This window comes from Octopus bimaculoides, chromosome 5 (genome assembly GCF_001194135.2).
Source record: "Octopus bimaculoides isolate UCB-OBI-ISO-001 chromosome 5, ASM119413v2, whole genome shotgun sequence".
NCBI classification, from domain to species: Eukaryota; Metazoa; Mollusca; class Cephalopoda; order Octopoda; family Octopodidae; genus Octopus; species Octopus bimaculoides.
In genome coordinates this window covers 16,653,911-16,677,059 of record NC_068985.1, presented here as the reverse complement: position 1 = coordinate 16,677,059, position 23,149 = coordinate 16,653,911, and positions in this window count along the sequence as shown.

The following is a 23,149-nucleotide window of genomic DNA, read 5'->3' as shown; positions in this document are numbered from 1 at the left end:
GCATCTCATGTGCCACCCGCACAAGAACCAGTCCAGGGGCACTGGCAACGATCTTACTTGGCTTGCCGGGTCTTCTCACGCACAGCACATTTCCAAAGGTCTCGGTCAGTAGTCATCGCCTCGGTGAGGCCCAATGTACGAAGGTCTTGCCTCACCACCTCAGCCCAGGTCTTCCTGGGCCTACCTCTTCCACGGGTTCCCTCAACTGTTAGGGTGTGGCACTTTTTCACGCAGCTATCCTCATCCATTCTCACCACATGTCCATACCAGCGCAATCGTCTCTCTTGCACACCACAACTGATGCTTCTAATGTAGTAAATATTTCCTGCAGATCAATGGTGGCTTAAAATTCAATGTTGAAGCTAGTGGTAGGATTTGAACTCAGTCATTAATTAACAAAATTTATTACTGCTCAGTGCATTACCATCTGTGCTACCTTTACAGACTTGAAAATAATATCACAATAAATTGTATTTAGATAATAGGGATAAAAATTGCTTCAAATACTGGCATGAGGCCAGTTATTTTAGTGAGTAGGGATTAGTTGCCTGATAAGATATTGTATGATTTAAGTTTGCTTGTTTTTGAAATAACTCAGGATTGAAGTTAAACAAGGTTTTGTATTATATATTTCAGAGGTTTAATAAAGTTTAAAGATTAGTTATTATTATAGGTGCAGGAGTGGCTGTGTGGTAAGTAGCTTGCTTAGCAAGCACATGGTTCCAGGTTCAGTCCCACTGCGTGGCACTTTGGGCAGGTGTCTTCTACTATAGCCTCAGGCCGACCAAAGCCTTGTGAGTGGATTTGGTAGACGGAAACTGAAAGAAGCCCATCATATATATGTATATATATATGTGTGTTTGTTTGTGTGTCTGTGTTTGTCCCCACTGATGCTGGTGTGTTTATGTCCCTGTAACTTAGCAGTTTGGAAAAAGAGACCGATAGAATAAGTACTAGGCTTCCAAAGAATAAGTCCTGGGGTCGATTTGCTTGACTAAAGGCGGTGCTCCAGCATGGCTGCAGTCAAATGACTGAAACAAGTAAAAGAGTAAAAGAGTAAAGAGTATTAATAATGTTTATGCAAACTTTTGTAAGAAGCAGATTAATTTTATAAACGTTTCCCCCATACAACATAGCAAACAAGCTTGTTCATTCTTAAACTATCTCAATGCTTCTCCATTCTACATTCAAGATTTTAAAAAATTTAACTCATTGAAGGTTTTGACCCTTGAACGATACCCAAATACACACTAGTTCAAATTCTCTATTCATATCTGAAATAGTCTGATCCCTTTAATAATGGACACGCTAAACAACATTTAGAAAAAAAATTATTCCCTTTGACAAATCTTTTCTTACATACCACTGTTTCAGTTTTATATCTTCAAGCATCTTTCCACTACTACTAGAACGAACTTCAACAGTACTAATTCTATCCTACCGCACTTTAAATTTATTGCTTCTTGTCATCAATATCATGTTTCTTATCAGTCTCTCAGCTTTCCAGTATTTATCTGAAGTAGTTGGCAATCCATCAGAATTTGGGCAGAAGTGAGACAATTCCCATTGCAGCTATTTTGGTATGTATGGTTATGCCATTATAGTTCAACCCCAGGTCAACTCTGACCAGGCAGACCTATGATCAATGATTTTCCAGCCATGACCGTCCCATACCATCTTTTCTTTTTTCAGACACAGCATGTCTAGCACTACATATCTAGTGAAGCTTTCAGCTTTAAAGATAATAAAGCAGAGTTTGAGAGAGACTTATTGCTATTTCTAATAGGTCAAGTGACCTACTAGAGGCTCCCTTGCTGGTTATCATATTTGATTGTTTTGTAGTTTATCTAAATCCAAGGGAGAATTATTGATTTTATAGTAGATTTCTAATGTATCTTTATATTGATGAATATTGGACATGAAGGTGAAGGGTTCATGTTGATCAGACTAGCCCACTGTCATAAACTTGTATGTCTGCATGGTACTTTTCCAATATTTATATGTTTCCCTCTGTCAATGGTCTTTAATGAATTATATATCAATATGTTGTGTGGGAAGGAAATGTTTGGAATATTTGGAAATGTTTGGAATATTTGGAAATGTTTGGAATATTGATTTATTTATGCTTTGTGAAAATGATTTGTCTAGTGCTAATGCCACAATAGAGTGTACTCTGTGAACTCTGTTAAGCAGGGAGCTGAGAAGTCCCTTTAGTCTTGTCAAAGACATGACAACTTCTCTAGTGTTGATGTCATGAAAACAATGCAGTACCCTCTGTAAAGTGGTAGGTATTAGGAGGGATATCCAGCCTTAGAAACCAAGTCAAAAATTACAGCAACAAGCTGTCCAATTTGTGCTAGCAGGGAAAACAGATGTAAAACAATGATGACAATGCTAATGATGATGATGGTGATGATGATGATGATGATGATGATGACATTGATGGAATTGATGGTAGCTGTCACTTAGTTGACAACAATGATGGCGACGACAAAAATATTGAGTGCTCAATCTGGATTTATATACTTTATGACATATTTAATGCATTGTTTCTGAACAGCAATATAGTTAATAAGATTATAATTTTCCAAACTATTGCACTCACCTTTAGATATGTAAATTTTGTTTTCTTCTTATATTTATGTCTAATGCTTGTTGTGACAAGCAAATATCACTAAAAAATACTTTGTATGTCAATCTATCAAAGAAAGGCTGAAAAATTAAAATGATTTAAGAATGAACCAACCATGTGCTTCTCAGAAGACATGTAACGATAAGCTCTGAAATGAACAGGTCAGCTCTAGCAAGCTCTAGCAAATCAACTCTAATTGAACATGTCAGCTCTGATTAAGCAAGTCAGCTCTGGTCAAAGCACAAATGATCAAAAATCTCTTGAAGAAATATAAAACTCAATTAAAAATCTTAGTAACTTGTCAGAACATTAACATATGCCCTTGCTCTCAAGGGATTTCATGTTGCAACATTTGACAAGATTAAAGATAATTGCATGAAGAAGCTACTAATTCTCAAAAAGAGGAGTCCTTAGTAAAGAAAGTCATCATCAACCAGCAAAGTTAGCCATGAATCTTAACAAAAGATAATTAATCAAAGACGAGGGACCAGTGCTAAATAAAGAGCTAAGATTCCTCACAACTGTTCAAAGAGACTCCCTATACATGTGAACCTCAAACAAAGTGCCAGCCAAAGTACTTTAAAAATTTAGTGAATGAACTAGACGGAAAACTTGATATGCATTGAAGAACCCAATGTCTCCTATGTCAAACATCTTTAAAGATGGAACAATACCATCAACAGAATGAGAAGCATTATTTTTGTATAGTTGTGTCTACCATCTCTCATGATAGCTACAAAGTAAGACACATGATGCAACTGAGTGATTCACTAGCTTCAAGTACTGAGTTTATGTTCTGTTATGAGTCTGAATATAGAGGTAGCTTGAATATTATTGAATATTATGAGGCTGAATATTAGAGGTGACTTGAAGTTGCTCTAGTACTCACCTGTAGACTATTGGCTCCCAGTTTCTTAGTCGGTCATGCCATTATATCTGGAATCTGCTTCCGAGTATTAGCTATTTATGATGGCTGGTGTAACAGTTTATGTGAAATTGAAGAATTCCTTATGTACAACTATCTGTTATGTAGATACATTGACCTTCATAAATAAACAACCTATCATTTAAAAAAGTTTGATATTAGTAATTGTTGTGTTAATATTAGTTTCAAATTTTGGCACAAGGCCAGCAATTTGAGGGGAGGAGAAAAGTCAATTGCATCAACCCCAGTGCGCAACTGATACTTATTTTATTTAACTCCAAAAGAATGAAGGGCAAAGTTGACTTTGGCAGGATTTGAACTCAGAACATAAAGCCAGATGAAATACTGCTAAGCATTTTGCCTGGCATGCTAACGGTTCTACCAGCTCACTGCCTTAATTGTTGTTTTAGTATTGGTTTCAAATTTTGGGACAACACCAGCAAGTTCAGGGGAGGGATTAAATCAATTACATCAACCCCAGAACCCAATTGGTACTTATTTTATCAACCCCGAATGGATATAAGGCAAAGTTAACCCCAGCAGAATTTGAACTCAGAACAAAGTTGGAAGAGATGCAGCTAAGCATTTTGTCCAGCATGGTAATGATTCTGCCAGTTCACTACCTTATAAGTGTTGTGTTGATGTTACTGTTGATATTGTTGTTGGCACTCCGTTGCTTACGATGTCGAGGGTTCCAGTTGATCTGATCAACAGAACAGCCTGCTCATGAAATTAACGTGCAAGTGGCTGAGCACTCCACAGACATGTGTACCCTTAATGTAGTTCTCGGGGATATTCAGTGTGACAAGGCTGACCCTTTGAATTACAGGCACAACAAAAACAGGAAGTAAGAGTGAAAGAAAGTTGTGGTGAAAGAGTGCAGCAGGGTTCGCCACCACCCCTGCCGGAGCCTTGTGGAGCTTTAGGTGTTTTCACTCAATAAACACTCAACGCGTGGTCTGGGAATCGAAACCGTGATCCTATGACCGCAAGTCCGCTGCCCTAACCACTGGGCCATTGCGCCTCCACTTACTGTTGATAACATGCAGTAGATTGGCAGGGTCAGTAGAAAGGTGGACTTAATATGCAGTATTTACTTACATCCCTTTACACTCTGAGTTCAATTCCCACTAGGGTTAAATTTGTTATCGAAATTGAAGCTAAATTCGATGACCGGCATCTGTCCTAGTAGAGCGCTAACAGTACCATCCGAGCATGATCGTTGCTAGAGCAGCTGACTGGCTTCCGTGCCGGTGGCACGTAAAAAGCACCATTCGAGCATGATCGTTACCAGTGTCGGCTTACTGGCATATGTACCAGTGTCACGTGAAAAAATATTTGAGCGAGGTCATTGCCAGTGCCGCTGGACTGGCTCCTGTGCAGGTGGCATGTAAAAAACACCATTTGAGCATGGCTGTTGCCAGTACTGTCTAAGTGGCACGTAAAAGCACCCACTACACTCTCTGAGTGGTTGGCATTAGGAAGGGCATCCAGCTGTACAAACTCTGCCAAATTAGATTGGAGCCTGGTGTTGCCATCCGGTTTCACCAGTCCTCAGTCAAATCGTCCAACCCATGCTAGCATGGAAAGCAGATGTTAAACAATGGTGATGATGATGATCCTACTAGAGTTGATAAAATAAGTAGTCTTCAAATATTGAGGTATATCTAATCAACCATGCTCCTTCCACGAATTTTATGGCCTTGTGACTTAGTTAAAACCAATATTGCTGCTGATTTCATGGCTGTTGATGATGTTTTCTGTTGTTATTCTTCAGAAACAATAATTCTCATTGACACTTAAGTTACCTTCAAGAATATCTAATAATATATTTCTTAATCTTCCATTTCCTTCCTACGTAACTTATTATAGATGTCACCTAAGTAACATGATGAAAATTGTGTCTCATGGAAACAATTTTCTTCATCTGTATCCAACTTATTCTAAAAGTTATGTAGAGAAACGCATAATGATATTATATCAATCAACTTGACTTAATGAGGAAACCTCTAAGTGGTTGCTTGACCTGCAAGAAACTACAGCCAAATTTTTCTCAAATATTACCTTACCATCTTCAAAAAACATTCAGGATGTGGTAATACTGAATATAATATTCCAGAAAAGAGAGGATGTCAAAGAAAGCTAGTTGAGAAATGTGTACTTGACACACAGAAATAATTCTCACATATGTGAACACTATCAGAGACTAACAATGATAAGGTGTACCCTTATCAGACAGGTAGTCATGATGGGTATATTGGGTTTTGTATATTTGCACCCCAGTGCCACTTTGATGGCATGCTCTGCTCTCTCACTCAATAATAATGATGATGATAATAATAATAATGGTGATGGTACCACATAAACAGCACCAGGTACACTCTGTAAAGTGGTTGGCATAGTCTGTGAGTTTTCATCAAATAATAATAATAATAATAAATGCCCTGATGCAGTACCAGGCAGTGGCTCTCACAGCTTTTGATCTTAACTGATTGGAAGTGTTATCATGTACATTGTACATAGACTATGGAACCTGGTGTGGTCCCTAACCTCGCCAGCTCCTGTCAAGCTGTCCAACCTATGTCAGCATGGAAAACGAATGATAAATGATGGTGATGATGAGGAGGGGGAAGGGAAAAGGAGGAGGAGGAGGAGGAGGATATTTGCCATCTCCAAAATACTCAACACAAAGCACTACCTAATAAATAATCTGTCAGGTCACCAAGCCCATGCAGAACTTTCAATTTCCCTAGTGGAGTACTACAGGGCTCCATCTCTTCAGCTATTCATTCCCACCTGTACCAACATGGCTGATATCTCTACAAAACATACAGATGGCATCATAGGCAGATAACATCATACTAACATATTTACACCATTCTCCAAATACTGCTGTACAATGACTCTAACCCTACTTAAACCACCTGTAAACCTGGTTCAGCAACAACACACTTAAGATAGTAACTACTAAAGAGAACATAAAATACAATCTACCCTCACATTCAATAATATAGACATACCACCCACGCACACCCAAAAGACAAAATACAAGATGTTACATATAACTCCCCAACAACACAAAAAAAAGAAAGCAAAATGACACACAAACACTTTTAGGGCAGGCATAAGGTACCATATTTACCCAGCAAAAAGAAATAAAAATAATAGTGTAAAAATAATTCATTAGATCCATTATGGACTATTTCAGTCCTATCTGGACTTTGACTCATCATAAAAAACCATGATAAACTATAAAGAACACAAAACACTGCACAAAACAGATTGTATATGAATCACACCTATTGACTAGCTACACAATAAAATATTAAAAAGAAAAAGCAGCCTGGCCATGTAAAGAACACAGCTTGTTGCCCCAACATGCTCCAACTCCCACTGTCTCTGTTATTACATGAAAAAGGTAAACAAAATCCTCCACCCAGATACATATACAATACTCCATATACAATATATGTATTCTCCATCCAGATACATATACAATACTCCAGAGTACTATTATACTAGTGTCTTAAAATCACTATTTCTCTCATTCAGCTCAGGGAAAAAATTGCAACATCATTTGCCTCATTAGCCCCAAATACTGTGTTGGGATGCACACCATTATCAGTGGTGAAGAGAAAGAGCAACTGTCATGTATAAAGTTCACCTTAAATAATAACAATAATAATGAAATTATTGTGTTTAGTGCTCAGGTGCGCTACAACTCATCAAAGGTGCATAGAATTATGTACAAATATCAGGTAAGTGAACAGTGTATGAATCATGCTATACATATGTGCATGCGTATGGAGGGGAAGATATCAGGTGTAGTGTTGGTGAATTTCAGGAAGCATGGAAGTTTTAAAGGATACAATATCTCAGCAACTAACAACTGATGCAGGTAGTTTGTTCCATACTTCAGCATCTCTGAGTGTAAAAAAAATGTTTCTGAAAGTCATGGGAGCTGTGCTGTTTTCTGACTTTGTAGGTATGTCCACGTGTGTTAGACACATGGAGCTCAAAAAGGTATCTATGCCCAGGGAAGCAAGGCATTCAGAGTATGGTAGATGCCTGATGGAGGGTATTCACTTGGTTGCATGTCTCTGAACAGTTTTCAGGAGGTCAATGTTTTGAGCAAGATAGGGGTTCGAGACTGGTGATGCAAATTTCAAGTGTGGCCACACTATAGCCATATACAGCCTTAAATAGATGGCTGGAGAGTGGCTGACAAAAGTCTTGCTGAGTGATGCTAAGACACCCTTGGCTTTCTTGATAATTTTAGAGATGTGCTTTGTCCAGTGCAAATCGCTGTCGACAGTAATGGCCAGGTCATGTCCACAAGAAGACTTCTTGATATTAATGTTGTGGAGAGAGTATGTGGATGCTGAGTTTTTCCTTTCAAAATGCATGGTGGTACACTTGTCCACAACTAGCTTGAGTTGCTAGTCCATGATCCATTGTTGCATTGTGTCCAGGTCCAATTGCAGGAAAGATCTATAATGTCCAGGATCTCTCCTTTTGATCTCAAGGTACAGCTTAATGTCATCTGCATATTTCAGCACTACCCACTTCTCTTCTGCTGTAGTCACCTCCTAAATCTACAGGCATACAAGAATAGAAGGGCATTGATGATAATGCAATGTACCCAGATTGCCTTATTACATCTCATACATCACTGCATGTCAGAGTGTACAGAATAGTTCTCAGCTGAATGAAAACATGGAAGACAAAACTGTGGATCACTCCTCATTAATCAATCAATGCCATCATTATTATGCCTTAAAGTTGCTTGATCAGGGCTGACCTGTGGCTAAATGACAGCAGTAGCAACAACATGTATTTACTTAGCGAACTTCTTTATGGTTACTCAACCTGCAAGAGATAGCAGCCAAATCTTCTTTAAATCACAGTCAACTGTTTTAAATAAGAGAAAAACACATTAATCCTTTAGCTTTTATGATTACTTTATCAAATGTTATATTTATTTATTGACATTGTTTTGAATTAATCAAGCATTATCTCATATCTTTGAAATTTCAAAGATGTAATAGTTTAGTTTTAGAATGACATTGTAGGGAGGTGTAACAGGTTAGATCTAGCTGGTTTGAATGTAAGATAAGTAAAGTATTTGGGCCAAATATTTAAATACTAAACGGTTGAGCATAGTAGTCTTACACACCCCTAAAATGACAAGATAATCATGGCTTCAATGAACATGATTATTAGTCTTCTTGAACACGGCTAATTCAGACTCAGACAACAGCAAAAACTGCATCTACTGAGGGAGATTCTATAAGTTTGTTTGAACAGCTAGAAATAGCAACCAAATTGTCGTCAAATTACACTTTACTAGATAATGTAGTCCTAGATGTTTGAAAGTAAAGCAGGATAGTCATATATCAAAATCCTTTAATCATAGGTCTGCTCAATTATAGCGAATGTTGGGGTTAGATAACAATAACTTGTATCAAGTGAACTAAGCCATCAAAAATTGATTGAACACAGAATAATTCCAGTGATGAAGAACACTCTATGTCTCTACTCAGCCTGCTAGAGATCATAGCCAAATCTCTCTCATCTCTTGCTCTTGTGGCTTTTAAAAATGGAAGACCATATTGAATACTGATAGTGTAAAGCTTAAGCATTACTCAAAAGTAAATATGACTTGGTAGCTTGAACCATGCTCCCACTTTTGCTTTAGATACCTATATAGTCATAAGCAGATATAAACATCCTCTTGGTCTTCCCAGCTTTGATTCTTTGGAATGTCGAGGATGTGAGAGCATGAGGGAAAGAAAGGCGCACCAGTAGTTAGGTGGTACTCATTTTCAGCAAAGTAGACTGGAGTGAAAGGTGCATAGCCTTGTGGTTAGGGGTCTTGGGCTGATGACTGTAAGGTCATGGGTTTGATTCCTTGACCAGGTATTTTTATTCTGTCCTTGAGCAAGGCACTTCATTTCACATTGACTATTGTAATAAAAGATAAACAATGTCACAGATAGAATTATGTTCATCATAAGATTGATTGTCCAGTCAGGTCTAAGTTGGAGCTACACAATAACTTGCATTCAAAGATTATTCTAATAATTTGGGAAAACAAAAGCTCCTTGTTATTAGAGCTTATAATTCATTAACATTGTCTACTCCTTAAACAGTAACTTTATTGGGAACTGGGGAAAAAAAATACTTTGGAGCCATAACTTAAAACATTTATTCATCTGTACATTGCCTTATTTTATTGTTTCACTAGATCCAGACAGTTTCTTAGGGACATGTTGGTGCACCACAATCAAAAGAAACACAAACTGACATATATATTCAAAATAAAAGTTTCATATACCAGTAAGTTATGACAAATCTCACTCATAAAAAACAAGATGGAAGTATGTACTTAAATAAATAATGTTTTCAATATTATGGAAGTTACACAGATTGACTATCAACATGCTATTGTCATAGATTATTTATCTAAACTTCTATATATTTAGAATAAAGTTATTTTGCTCCATTTCATTTAACTGCCACACCATACCATAGCAGTTAGTTTCTTTCATTCCAAACATTATTCATTTCTCTTTTCTATTTTCAAGAATAGAGGTTACAGAAAATTTCACACTTTTAATTCAATTGTATTCTTACAAGTTCACTTCACAAAGTTCATATTTACTGGACTACAAACACAAACGACTTCTTTTGTTTATTATAAAAAGTTTCGACATTTGCTTTATAAATAGATTTTAAGCAGAAAGAGTCCAACATAGGCCATCAGGTATGGTATCAACAATACTGTTACAGATAGTATGGGCAAATATTGAATGTAGGTCATAGATTTTAATTTAAGATAATCAATTTAAAATATTTATTGATCAATTTATTGTTCAACATTCAATATTGAACAGCTGTTCATGATTTATTTTGATGTTGAGAGCCTGTTATACAAGTTGTAAGTGATCTAATGGCACTGACATACATTTCATGATGGGGTTGCAGTTCCATCTGTTGTACCATTGTCAGTTGACAAAGCTAGTTAAAACATGGGTAGGAGTCAGAATATTGAAGTATTCACAGAACATAGTTCTAATTTTGGGGGTTGTAACACTGACCCAGCATTATGTTTGATGTGTGTGTGTGTGTGTATGTGTGTGTGTGTGTGTGTGTGTGTGTGTGGTAAGTGAATAAGTATGTATGGAGTAAGTGTGAGAGTGGGAAGAGAAAGAAAAGAAAATGCTTAGTGAAAGTATAAATTAGGTGGTAGACTTTTAGTTTTGAATTTGTCTTTTGTCTTGAAATGGTAGATTGTGTCATTTCCACATTCTGTGCTTTTATGTGTAAGAAAAACAAATATGCATACACATGAACTCATGCAGATGCGTGCACGCATACACACGCACGCACACACACAGACACACACACACACACATCATCATCATCATCAAATTTCCACATACACACACGTGTATAAATTATACAAGTTAAATGACCCAACCATGTGGTTGTTCACTATTCTAGAAATTATAGCAAAATCTTCCTCAGAACCCTTTTGATACCAACCCAACTGAAACTGCCTGGCTCTGTAGTACAAATGTCTTGTTTTCATAAGTCTTGAATTAAAATCTTCCATCAAACCTTAGTCACAATTTATGTTCCTAACACTAGCTGAATGATAACTAAGTTATTTTACTAAACTCTTTGTTATATTTAAAATTAAATGAAAGAAACACAGAGCACCTCAAAATAAATATGGTAATGAAAGGGTTAAAAAGAGAAAGATAACAGCTCTAGCTATAGCATATCTGAGCAGATGACAGGATCACCACAATTGAATTGTATTTGATCACTGGTCTGCTGTATCAGAACTGACCTGTGTCTATTACAGCATTGACACATTAAATCTTTGATTACACCAAACAGACACTGTAACTACTTATACATCAATTGTTCTATCAAGAGAAATTTACAAAAGCATCCCTATATTCTATGTAGAAGTATCTACAGGAACATCCATACCCTTTATCTAAAGGTCTGTGTGGTTTCATTACATATGAATCATATATCAGTCTAACTAGTGGTATCACATAAGAGTAATCAGTGTGGTATACAAATTTTCTATTTTGTAAGACAGGTATTAATGTCATAAGATGTGTCTCAAAAGATTGTTCCCAATGTACTGACTTGAGAGTGTGACATCATATGTATACCTTTAAAAAATACATCAAGGAGGCTTCTAAGTTATTGCTCAACCTGCCAGAAGTGGCAATGAAACCCAGCAGTGTAGCAACAGGGATGTGGCATACAGTCACCTCCAACCCAAGTGTAAGTGCAAAAGGGTGCAACATTTCTTTTTGATTATTTTGCCTGCTAATTAAGGTGAGTACACCGAAACTGTCTTTGCTGCTAAACACTGCTACTCCACTGTCCAAATCATACCCTATCATCATAAATAAAACAGAAAAATTTTGATTATGCAATCTCTGATATATCATGTCTAAAAAAAATATATGATGGTCACAATTGTAATGATTGTAACCATAGGTCAGCTGGGTCAGTTCAATCAGGGTACACATAGAAATAAAGAACAAATTGTAGATAAAGAAACATAAAGGATCCCTTATAGTAGAAGACTTCTGTTACCAGAAAGTAACAGAAGTCTTTGATATAATTATAGACATGCAGCAGAGGAAGAATGCAGGTGTTATTTTGATTTCAAAAACAACAAAAGCTTGACTTCAACAAACACAGAATAAGTAAAACGTGACAATTGAAATTTTACAACAGCAATAGCTTCATGCTTGACCTTTTGCATCTATTAGTCAATTGCAAGGTAGTGTCAAGCCGTACCAAGAACTACCAATACCAAGATGAGCCAATGAGAGAACTTTTACTTGGTTGCTTAACTTGCTATGGATAGCAGCAAAATCTCCTTCTGATCACACCTCATCATTTTGAAAAGAGAAAGAACATATTAGATAATGCAAAGTAGAATGGGGGGGGGATGTGGATTCTGATAAAATTAGTGGTAGCCTTCACTACTGATATGATAATCTAATCTTAGATATCAATAAAAAGACATGATTTGCACAGATAGAATGTCTATGATCAGAGGACTAATTGGTCAGAGTTGATCTGGGATTAAACAACAATCAATACTCTTTTACTTGTTTCAGTCATTTGACTGTGGCTATGCTGGAGCACCGCCTTTAGTCGAGCAAATCGACCCCAGGACTTATTCTTTGTAAGCCTAGTACTTGTTCTATCAGTCTCTTTTGCCGAACTGCTAAGTTACAGGGACATAAACACACCAGCATCGGTTGTCAAGCGATGTTGGGGGGACAAACACAGACACACAAACACACACAGACACATATACATATATACGACGGGCTTCTTTCAGTTTCTGTCTACCAAATCCACTCACAAGGCTTTGGTCGGCCCGAGGCTATAGTAGAAGACACTTTCCCAAGGTGCCACGCAGTGGGAATGAACCTGGAACCATGTGGTTGGTAAGCAAGCTACTTACCACACAGCTACTCCTGTGCCTATAGCTGATATACATTAAAACAATGCACAAGAATATATCTGTATGTGATGGTAGTCTGTCATAGCCTGAGAAAGAGGGTTCTGCAATTTTCTGCAGAACAACCTGCACAAATAATTTGTTTATAGTGGTCAAATGCTTGTGCTGCACATTAGCTCACTCTCTTCATCAAATCAACATTACTTGTACGAATGTATGGTGTATCGCATGTCAGATGTCGAAGTGATCACAGAGCAACATGAGATGAAGTGTTTTGCTCAAGAACACAATGCCCTTCCTAGACAAGTAATTAAAACCACAATCATGCAATTGTGAGTGCAACAGCCTAACCACTAAGCCATACATAATTTATTATATAGCATCAGTGCCGTTGGACTGGCTCCTGTGCAGGTGGCACATAAAAAGCACCATTTGAGCTTTTGGTTGATGCCAGTACCACCTGACTGGCCCTCGTGCCAGTGGCACGTAAAAGCACCCATTACACTCTCGGAGTGGTTGGCGTTAGGAAGGGCATCCAGCTGTAGAAACTCTGCCAGATCAGATTGGAGCCTGGTGCAGCCATCATGTTTGCCAGTCCTCAGTCAAATCGTCCAACCCATGCTAGCATGGAAAGCGGATGTTAAACGATGATGATAATGACTTCCTCTTAAAATGAAATCTGAAGTTGATAAGCATTGTTGGGAAGTATATCCACTCATCAGAGAATCAAGTTGAAAGGATGAATTTCAGTGGAGGAAACTGAATGAAGAAAATGTAGTTTAAATTGAATGAGGACAATGTTGTTTAAAAAATTACTGGTATTCCTATATCCATGTTGGTATAAATTCGACTCGATTCTCTGATGAGTGGATATACTTCCCAACGATGCCATCTGTCGTTGTTTTCAGCCTCAGTGGCAGAGAGAAATAGGGTTTGGTAAGAAATTAAAGAGGGGGAGAAAATTCTCTCAAGGGGAGAGAATCACTGAGAGAGAGAGAGAGAGAGATTTTATTTATTTTTATATACTTATTTTATTATGTGAGTAGAGATAATTACTTCTGATTTTTATGTTTTGGTTGTCCTAGTAGCTGCAAGTAGATTCAGATAAATTTATTTCGCCCTAAATGTGGAGTTTGTCAATGTACCACAGCTTGAAATAAAACTGCATGGTCATTTAAAACATTCTCTTTTTAATTTTCATGTAATATTTCAAAATATATAATACAGAGTACTTGATTTATGAGCTTTTCAATTGTAATGCACAAAAGAGATTTATATGTTTATTTATACATGCATTCATGCATACATATACACATATATACATGCATGCATATATACATACATACATACAGACAGACAGACAGGCAGGCAGACAAAACATTTGGGACAAAGACTTACTGTAGTGTTTGCATACCATGTTTAAGAAATAAGCTCAAAATTTATCAGCTTTTTTTTTAATGAGTTATAGTAGTTTTTGTAACACCTCATACCTTAAAGAACTATTCTCTCTCTCTCTCTCTCTCTCTCTCTCTCTCTCTCTCTCTCTCTCTCTCTCTCTTTCTTTCCCCCACACACACATTCACTCTGTCCCTCCCTCACTGTCTTTTGACATGCACGGATGCACACATGTAATTATGTATGTATGTATGTAAGTATGTACGTATGTATGTATGTATGTATGTATGTATGTATGTATGCATGTATGTATGTGCATGTATATATGTATGCATACATACATTTACACACATACACACACATACATATGCATATTATATGCATATATAGAGTAAGTAAATGAATCTTAATCAGTATCAATTAGTTAAATTTATAAATATTCCAGTTACTCAATCAACTGAACTACCTTTCATCAATCGTTAAAAGTGGCTGAGTTTTTCGATATACACTGGTACTTTTAACATGATTCTCATGTAGGAACATGTTACAGAAGGCTGACTTTGTCCATCTCGTAGATTTCTACTCAATTTTACCCTGCCATCTGCCCAATTTTTCTCCCAAGGATCAGTTGACTTGGTGCTCGTGTAAAAGAAACTTCCCCTTACATACTCTGCAGGTCAATCAAACCTAGAACTTATGAGTGCAAAGTGGATTTAACCACTTGACCAAGTCTATGTTAGAGACACAAAGATACACATAGTGAAGTGATTTAATTTGAAGACTAAGGTATACTGATAAGTAGATGCTGATTATTTATTTAATCACTTATAATTCAAACTATTTATAAACAGAAGAGAATTGTTTGTTCTTTTAATTGGTGTAAGTTTTGTGGAAATTTTTAATTAGCTTAATACAATTATTGACAGTATCAATAACACTACAATAAGAAATGTTACTTAATTTAAAAACATTTAAAACATTTTTTTAAAGCAAAATAGAGAACAAAAGAATACAATCATATGGTACTAATACTTGGTTCAGTAGCTCAAAATTGAATCATATCGACAAAGCATTGATTCTATAAATTTCATGATCACAATCTGATATTTCCTCCTATTTTTTTGTTTTTGTTGACCTCAGTCAAATCGTCCAACCCATGCTAGCATGGAAAGCGGACGTTAAATGATGATGATGATGATAATGATGATGATGATGATGATGATGATGATGATGATGATGATGATGATGATGATGATGATTTCCTTTATTTAGTACTCATGGCAATCTTCTTCCAAAAGTCTTCTATCAGGTCTAAATCCAAAGATTGAGGTGGCCACTGCATCAATTCGATTTCTTGCTTTTGATGAATTCTTTCATTATTCCTGTGGTGTAATTCAGGTTGTAGTCATACAGAAAAAAATCTATAAGCAACTCAGACAAGTCTTAGAAACATATATGGAAGCATTGCCTTTTTCAAATTCTCTAATTTAACTGTAGTATTTATGATGCCTTTGATTGAACCATGTTGCAGACATACTGCCAAAACTATGATCTTGTTACCATGCTAACCTAGCAGATTCATACACCTTTGATGAAATACTTTTCTTGACTAATTCTGGACATACACTGAACTACAGAGTCGAACAAATCAGATTTTGAGCCACCTCACAAAAAGCTGATGACATCTGATTCTTATGTTCCTAAGCAAAACTGAATGAGCACATTAGTTTTTGAGAAAAATGAACATTTGTTTTACACATAACATATTTGACAAGCCCAAACTACTTCAGTCAAATTCTAATTGTTATGACACAAATCTATGTTCAGTATTTCCGTCGAACATTGTTCAAAATGTCAATTACAATCATTTTACTGTTCTTCATCAACAAACTAAATATATCTGTCCATACTTTCAGTACTTTTTCATAATTGCTCTCATTGAGGATGGTCAGAATAATGCCCAGATTCATTGAAGATGTCCATAGTATGGTGAGTAACTTAACTGGGCATTCAAATTTGGTCGCTTATTCAGTTGGACAATACTACAGATCAACCATCACTACAGATCATACAATGATAAAATCAAATAGTTGTTGATAGTTTTTAGAGTGCACAATATTAAGATTAAAATATTCTTTTTCTAAAATGTTATTAAAGCATTTGTAGGTTTTAATTTGTAACTTGTTTTTGTGACATTTTTTAATATAACAAATTATTGCATTACACTAATTAAAATGTTCATGATTAAACTTATGTCATTTAAAAGAATAATAAAGCAATACCTCCATTTATTCATATTTAATTTAAGTCATAAATGATTAAATAAATGCAAATAATTCTAGTTTAATCCTCAGCATACCTCTTTGTCTTTAAATTAAATAATTCCAATGTACATCTACTCATAAAGACACATGCATGTATGCAGACATACACACACGCATGCACACACATATACACTCACATGTACATATATATATTATCATCATCATCATTTAACATCCACTTTGTCATACATGTATGGTTCAGAAGGAAATTCTTGTGGCAGATTTTCTACAATCAGACGCCCTTCCTGTTGCCAATCTTCATGTCATGTCAAGACAAGGGTATATATGCACACATGCTCACACACACACACATACATGCACACACACACACACTTCGAATACATAAATGTACATACATACATACATACATACATACATACATTTCAGTTTCTGTTACCCAAATCCAAACACTAGCCATTGGTTGGCACATGGTTATGGTAGAAGACACTTGCCCAAGGTGTCATGCAATGGGACTGAATCCTAGACTGTACAGTTGCGAAACAAACTTCTTAACCATACAGCCATGCCTGATCCTACACCACACATGTGCATACTATATATACACAGACATGACAGAAGGAAATAGACACCCCATAAAACATCGTTTTCTGTTTATTCTAACTTGTAAAGGTTTATATTTTTTATTAATTGACATTTTTGTGTTTCAGGTTCTATATGTGACCATTTAATCATGACATGTACAAAAGAAGCCTTGGAGCTGTCTGAATTTCAAAAAAGCCATATTGTGGGTCAATCTGAAGGTGGACATAGTCAGTGTAAAAAGTAGAATTGGTAGCATGCCGGCTATTTGGGAATTCTATATATATAGTTGAGGTGTGTTCTGTTAAGAATGTGTAAGAGTACATATAGAGCTCATTCACCCTTAGAATTCGCAAATAGCTGGTATGCTACCAATTCTAGTCTTAGGTATTCCTCGTGTGTGGAAATAAAAAAATAAAAAGCAAAAAGTAGTTACAAAGAAGCCATGGGTGTTGTAGCATGGAAATCTAAATTTACTTACGGAGACAGCAACTGAGTATCACCTGAGGAGATACATATAGATCTTCTTATACAGGTAAATCGTTAAGTAATTTAATTTAAACTTAACTTTAAATCCTGTATATACGAGGATCTGTATGTATCGAAAGATTTGTAGCGATTAAAAAGCTGCCTAACCGTACTTACTCTTCCTATATACACACATATATATATATATGTACTCTGTTGTGTCTGGGGAGAGTCATTTTCTTTTTGTGCCTTATAATTTAACACACTCACCAGTAAAATTTCCACTTATTCCTTATTTTTATTTTCCTAAAATTTTCATTGCGTCTTGTAACCTTTTCAAGACTATTGAAAAGGTTGCAAAACACAACGAAAATGACTCACCCCAGACACAACAGAATATGCTTCAACACACGATCTCACATAAAGAATCTTGCAAACCAAATCCAAGAACGAAATATACATATGTATATGTGTGTGTGTGTGTGTGTGTGTGTGTGTGTGTGCATGTGTGTGTGTATGTGTGTGTATGTGTATATATATATATATATATATATATATATATATATATATATATATATGACACTCTTCTTTCAGCTCCCATCCACTAAATTCACTCACAAGGCTTTAGTCAGCCCAGGGCTATAATAAAAAACACTTTCCCAAGGTGTCATGCAGCAAAACTCATACTGAAACTTCATAGTTTGGAAGCAAACTTCTTAGCCAAAAGCCTGCACCTAAGCCATGCCTGCACTCATCCAGGCCTGCATCAGCAGGCCCACTGAGATTGTGTTAATATTTGAGAATTTAAAATTACAAAATTAACTTTTATAAAATTGGTGTGTATTAAGTGAATGATAGTAAGAATCCTCAATTTCAAAGTCAAAAGTAAATATTAAAGTGAATTCGTAAGATTGTGAAAATAAACATATATTTATCGTAAACTAGAAAATTTATGAGACATTCATTGTTACTTCTATGCTGAAAATGAAGAACAACTTGACTACATCTGCTGAACTTTTTAAATATTGGTTATATATAGGTCATGCATGTAACATATCAAAAATAATAATTTAAATTTTTTACTATGAAAATCAAGATAATTTTGGATTGAATATAAACCATTCAGTGATTAGTTTTTTAATGATTAACCTAGGCATTCAAACATAAGAAATGTTTTGAAAATATTACATGAAAAGATATTAGTGTATCATATGTCATGGTTGTCCTTATTGTTAGTGGAGCTGGTGAGAACACTGCTTTAGTTAAAGCTATGACATGGCAGTAAATGATCATATGAATGGGAGTGACTAGCTGTAGCGTGCTGTAGTCTGGTTTAAGATCACAGTGAAGAAATCTGTCATGTTGTTTAAAGCACAGTGTTACATTCAATGCACATTGCATGTACTTGATCAGTGCTACGTAATATATTTTGTATATTTCGATGTCTTTGAAGTGGATGTAATAGAAATAATAAGATTTGGCATAATAGAGAAATACTGTGATATAGTGATAGTCAAAATAGAAAAGTGGGCGTTAAAATGATGATGATGATGATATTAGAGAGAATTTAGAATTGTGGGGGTGCAGGCTTGGTTGTGTTGTTGAGAAGTTTGATTCTTAACCACGTGGTTTTGCACTCATTCCCAGTACATGACTCCTTAAGCAAGTAACTTGTACTCTTGCTCTGGGCCAACCAAACCCAGAAACTGAAATAAGTCTGATGCATACAACATGTATATATCATCATCATTGTCATTGTTGTTATTATTATTTTAATGGCCACTTTTCCATGCTTTCATGGGTTTGGACAAGGTTTATTGAGGCAGATTTTCTATAACTGGATGCCCTTCTTGTCACCAGCCTTTATCTGTTTTTAAGCAGAGTAATATTTTCCTATGACCAGACATGGTCTCACAGGACATTGGAAATTAATGACACTGCTTGTATGATAGAGACAGACGACTGTATACAACTATCACATGATGTCAAGACAAGGCGACACAAATGTGCATACACATATATACATACATTAATATATATAATAGCCACAGGAGTGGCTGTGTGGTAAGTAGCTTGCTTACCAACTACATAGTTCTGGGTTCAGTCTCACTGCATGACACCTTGGGCAAGTGTCTTCTACTATAGCCTCAGGCCAACCAAAGCCTTGTAAGTGGATTTGGTTGACAGAAACTGAAAGAAAGCCCGCCGTATATATATATATATATGTGTGTGTGTGTGTGTGTGTGTGTGTGTGTGTGTGTGTGTGTGTCTGTGTTTGTTCCCCCACCATCGCTTAACAACCAATGTTGGTGTACTTACTTCCCTGTTACTTAGCAATCCGGCAAAAGAGGCTGCTAAAATAAGTACTAGGCTTACAAAGAATAAGTCCTGGGGTCGATTTGATTGACTAAAGGTGGTGTTGGTGATAGTGATGATGGTGATGATGACGATGACAATGATGATTATGGCAACAACGATGATAATGATGATGATATCTGAGAGAATTTGGTATAGTTGTGAATACGGTAGATTTATAATGGAAAATTTAGAATAGACAGTTACATAGAGGCAAGTTTCAAATGAAACTGAGGTACATGGAATAATTCCATGAAATATTTGTTTGTGATTTTGTGTCATATGTAGGGCCATCCTAACAATATTATAAGTCCCTGGGCAAAGCAATACACTGAAACCACTACATACACAGCACAGCATGCATAAAAATAAAAAAGTAAAGTTGTCATCATGACTCATAAGGGCTGGTTCCCTGGCCCTTATTTTTGCCAGCTGAGTGGATTGGAGCAACGTGAAATGAAGTGTTTTGCTTAAGAACACAATGCATCACTCAGTCCAGGAATTGAAACCTCAATCTTATGATCACAAGTCCAACACCTTAACCACTGAGCCATGTGCCTCCACAGGATACATAGGTTTGTATTAAACCCCTAGTGTCTTAAAATGACACGTCAGAGGTTCCATATTTTGTTGAATATCTTATGCATTTGTGTGGTGATTGTTTTTGCTGTATTTTTTGTTGTGGTGGAGGTAGTTATCGTTTAGCCTTAATCAATGAAAACCAACGAGATCTATGATATACCATTTAAGTATGTTAATTAATGTTTGAACATGTGGTTGAGAGGCAGACTTCTAACCACATACTCACACCTGCTCCGTATGTATGTATGTCTGTCTGTTTGTGTGTGTGTGTGTGTGTGTGTGTGTGTATGGATGTCTGTCTGTATATGTGTATGTGTGTATGTGTGTATGTACGTATGCATGTATGTATGCATGTGTATGTGTGTATGTATGCATGTGTATTTATGTATGTATGCATGCATGTGCGTATGTATGTATGACTGTGTGTGTGTTTATGTATCTCTTTATCTCAGCGTCCCACATAAAACTTGTGAAAGCTGTCATAGTTATCATCACCATCACCATTATCGTCGTTTTAATATCCACTTTTAATATCCATCTGACCCATGCTTGCATCACATGACCACACATCACATGACCACACATCACATGACCATACCAGCACAGTTATTTCTCTTGCACACCGCATCTGATGCCTCTTATGTTCAATTTTTCTCCCAAGATGCCTACACTCTGTTGAACATGCACACTGACATTGCACATCCAGCAAAACAGACTGGCTTCATTTCTTTTAACCTGTGCATGTCCTCAGCTATCACAGCCCATGTTTCATGTTTCACCACCATGTAGCATAGATGTTCACACACAGGCATCATACAATCTACCTTTCACTCTGAGGGAGAGGCCCTTTGTTGCCAACAAAGGTAGGAGTTCTCTGAGTACAGAGGTTTGTCTTTGGGTAGGTATTTCTCCTGCAGCTGCCTTACCAGAAATAGAACATCAGTAGTGCTTCTCCCTAGCACAAAACCAAACTGCGTCTCATCTAGGCTAACTCTTAGTTGGGCTATGACTCTCTCTGTAACTTTCAACACCTGATCCAATAATTTGATACCTCTGTAATTGTATATATATATATATATATATGAACCAATGGAAAGAAGAATAGTCTGAATTATTTAACAACTGACAATAACATTCTAACAACCATCCTACCAAGTAATTGTTGTTGACAAAGACCATCACCAGTTTCCTCAAATTCTAGATTTTACTCAACTTCTGTCATAATTATTATACAGAATACCCACATTTTTAGCTGTAGATGTCCTTGTAGTATATCTCTAGGTCAGCCCTGATCTAGAAGATCTATGGTCAAATGTGTTACAACCATGAGTATCTCAACTGGAGCCTTTAAGACTATATTAGATAGTGTTCTTTCATTTTTAAGGGTATGATTTGAGCAGGTTTAGTTATCATTTTTAGTAAATAAGCAACCACATCAGGGCTCCCTTTTTGGTATGTATATATCTAATGTAATTGTTTGTCTGCTTTTCGAGAGCCTGCATTTGCACAGTCCATCATGAAGTGGTTGTAGAGCTGCCTCTGGTAATTTTGATATCATTAGTCTAGAATATCATGTACATATTTTACAAATAGCCAGGGTGTCATTGGTCTAAGATGTCACATGTCTACTGTACAGAAGGTTAGAATGTCAGGCATGTGATACTTCAGAAGCATGGCTGGTGGTGCACACCCTAATTATTCGTATGTTTGGCAATCTGATATTTAGGATATTGTTATTAGCATTTTTATGCATTACATTATTGGTAAAATACCTTAACACTCTATTTGCCTTGAAAAAGAAACTCCATATCAAATTAAGTAATTATCTCCTTATAACCATAAGTATTTTGTTGGTTCTCAAATAGAATTGTACTTTAATGGAATGCCTCATCAACAATTGCCAAGTTGACATTCATCGACTCACTAACACAACACTTAGCATTAGAATAAATGAGAAAATAAAGTGAAATATTTCAATTTGTGTTAAGAAATTGTTAGTAACAGCAGACAACTAACTATGCATACCCTTGATACTTGCTCACATGTAAGTGCACTAAGCCATTGACAGTTAAGTATCTTTGCCTGTAATACACTACTATGGTAGTGAGAGGATATGAATCATCAGCAATCAACCAGATGTGAGTATTTAGCATTTTATGTAATGGGGTGAAACTTAGATTTTTATGAAGTTACAAACTTAAAAGAGAAGGGTTCCTCCACTTCTTTCAATACTCCTCCCTGATTTTTACTTGTATTAAAATGTTGAAACTTAAATTCAAATTTTAGACTGAAATGTCATTACTACATAACAAATAATCTATATATATAAAAATGAGAATGTGTGTCTGTCTGTCTGTCTGTCTGTCTGTCTGTGTGAATCCCTAAAACTCGAGAACTACGCAACCAATTTCATTCAA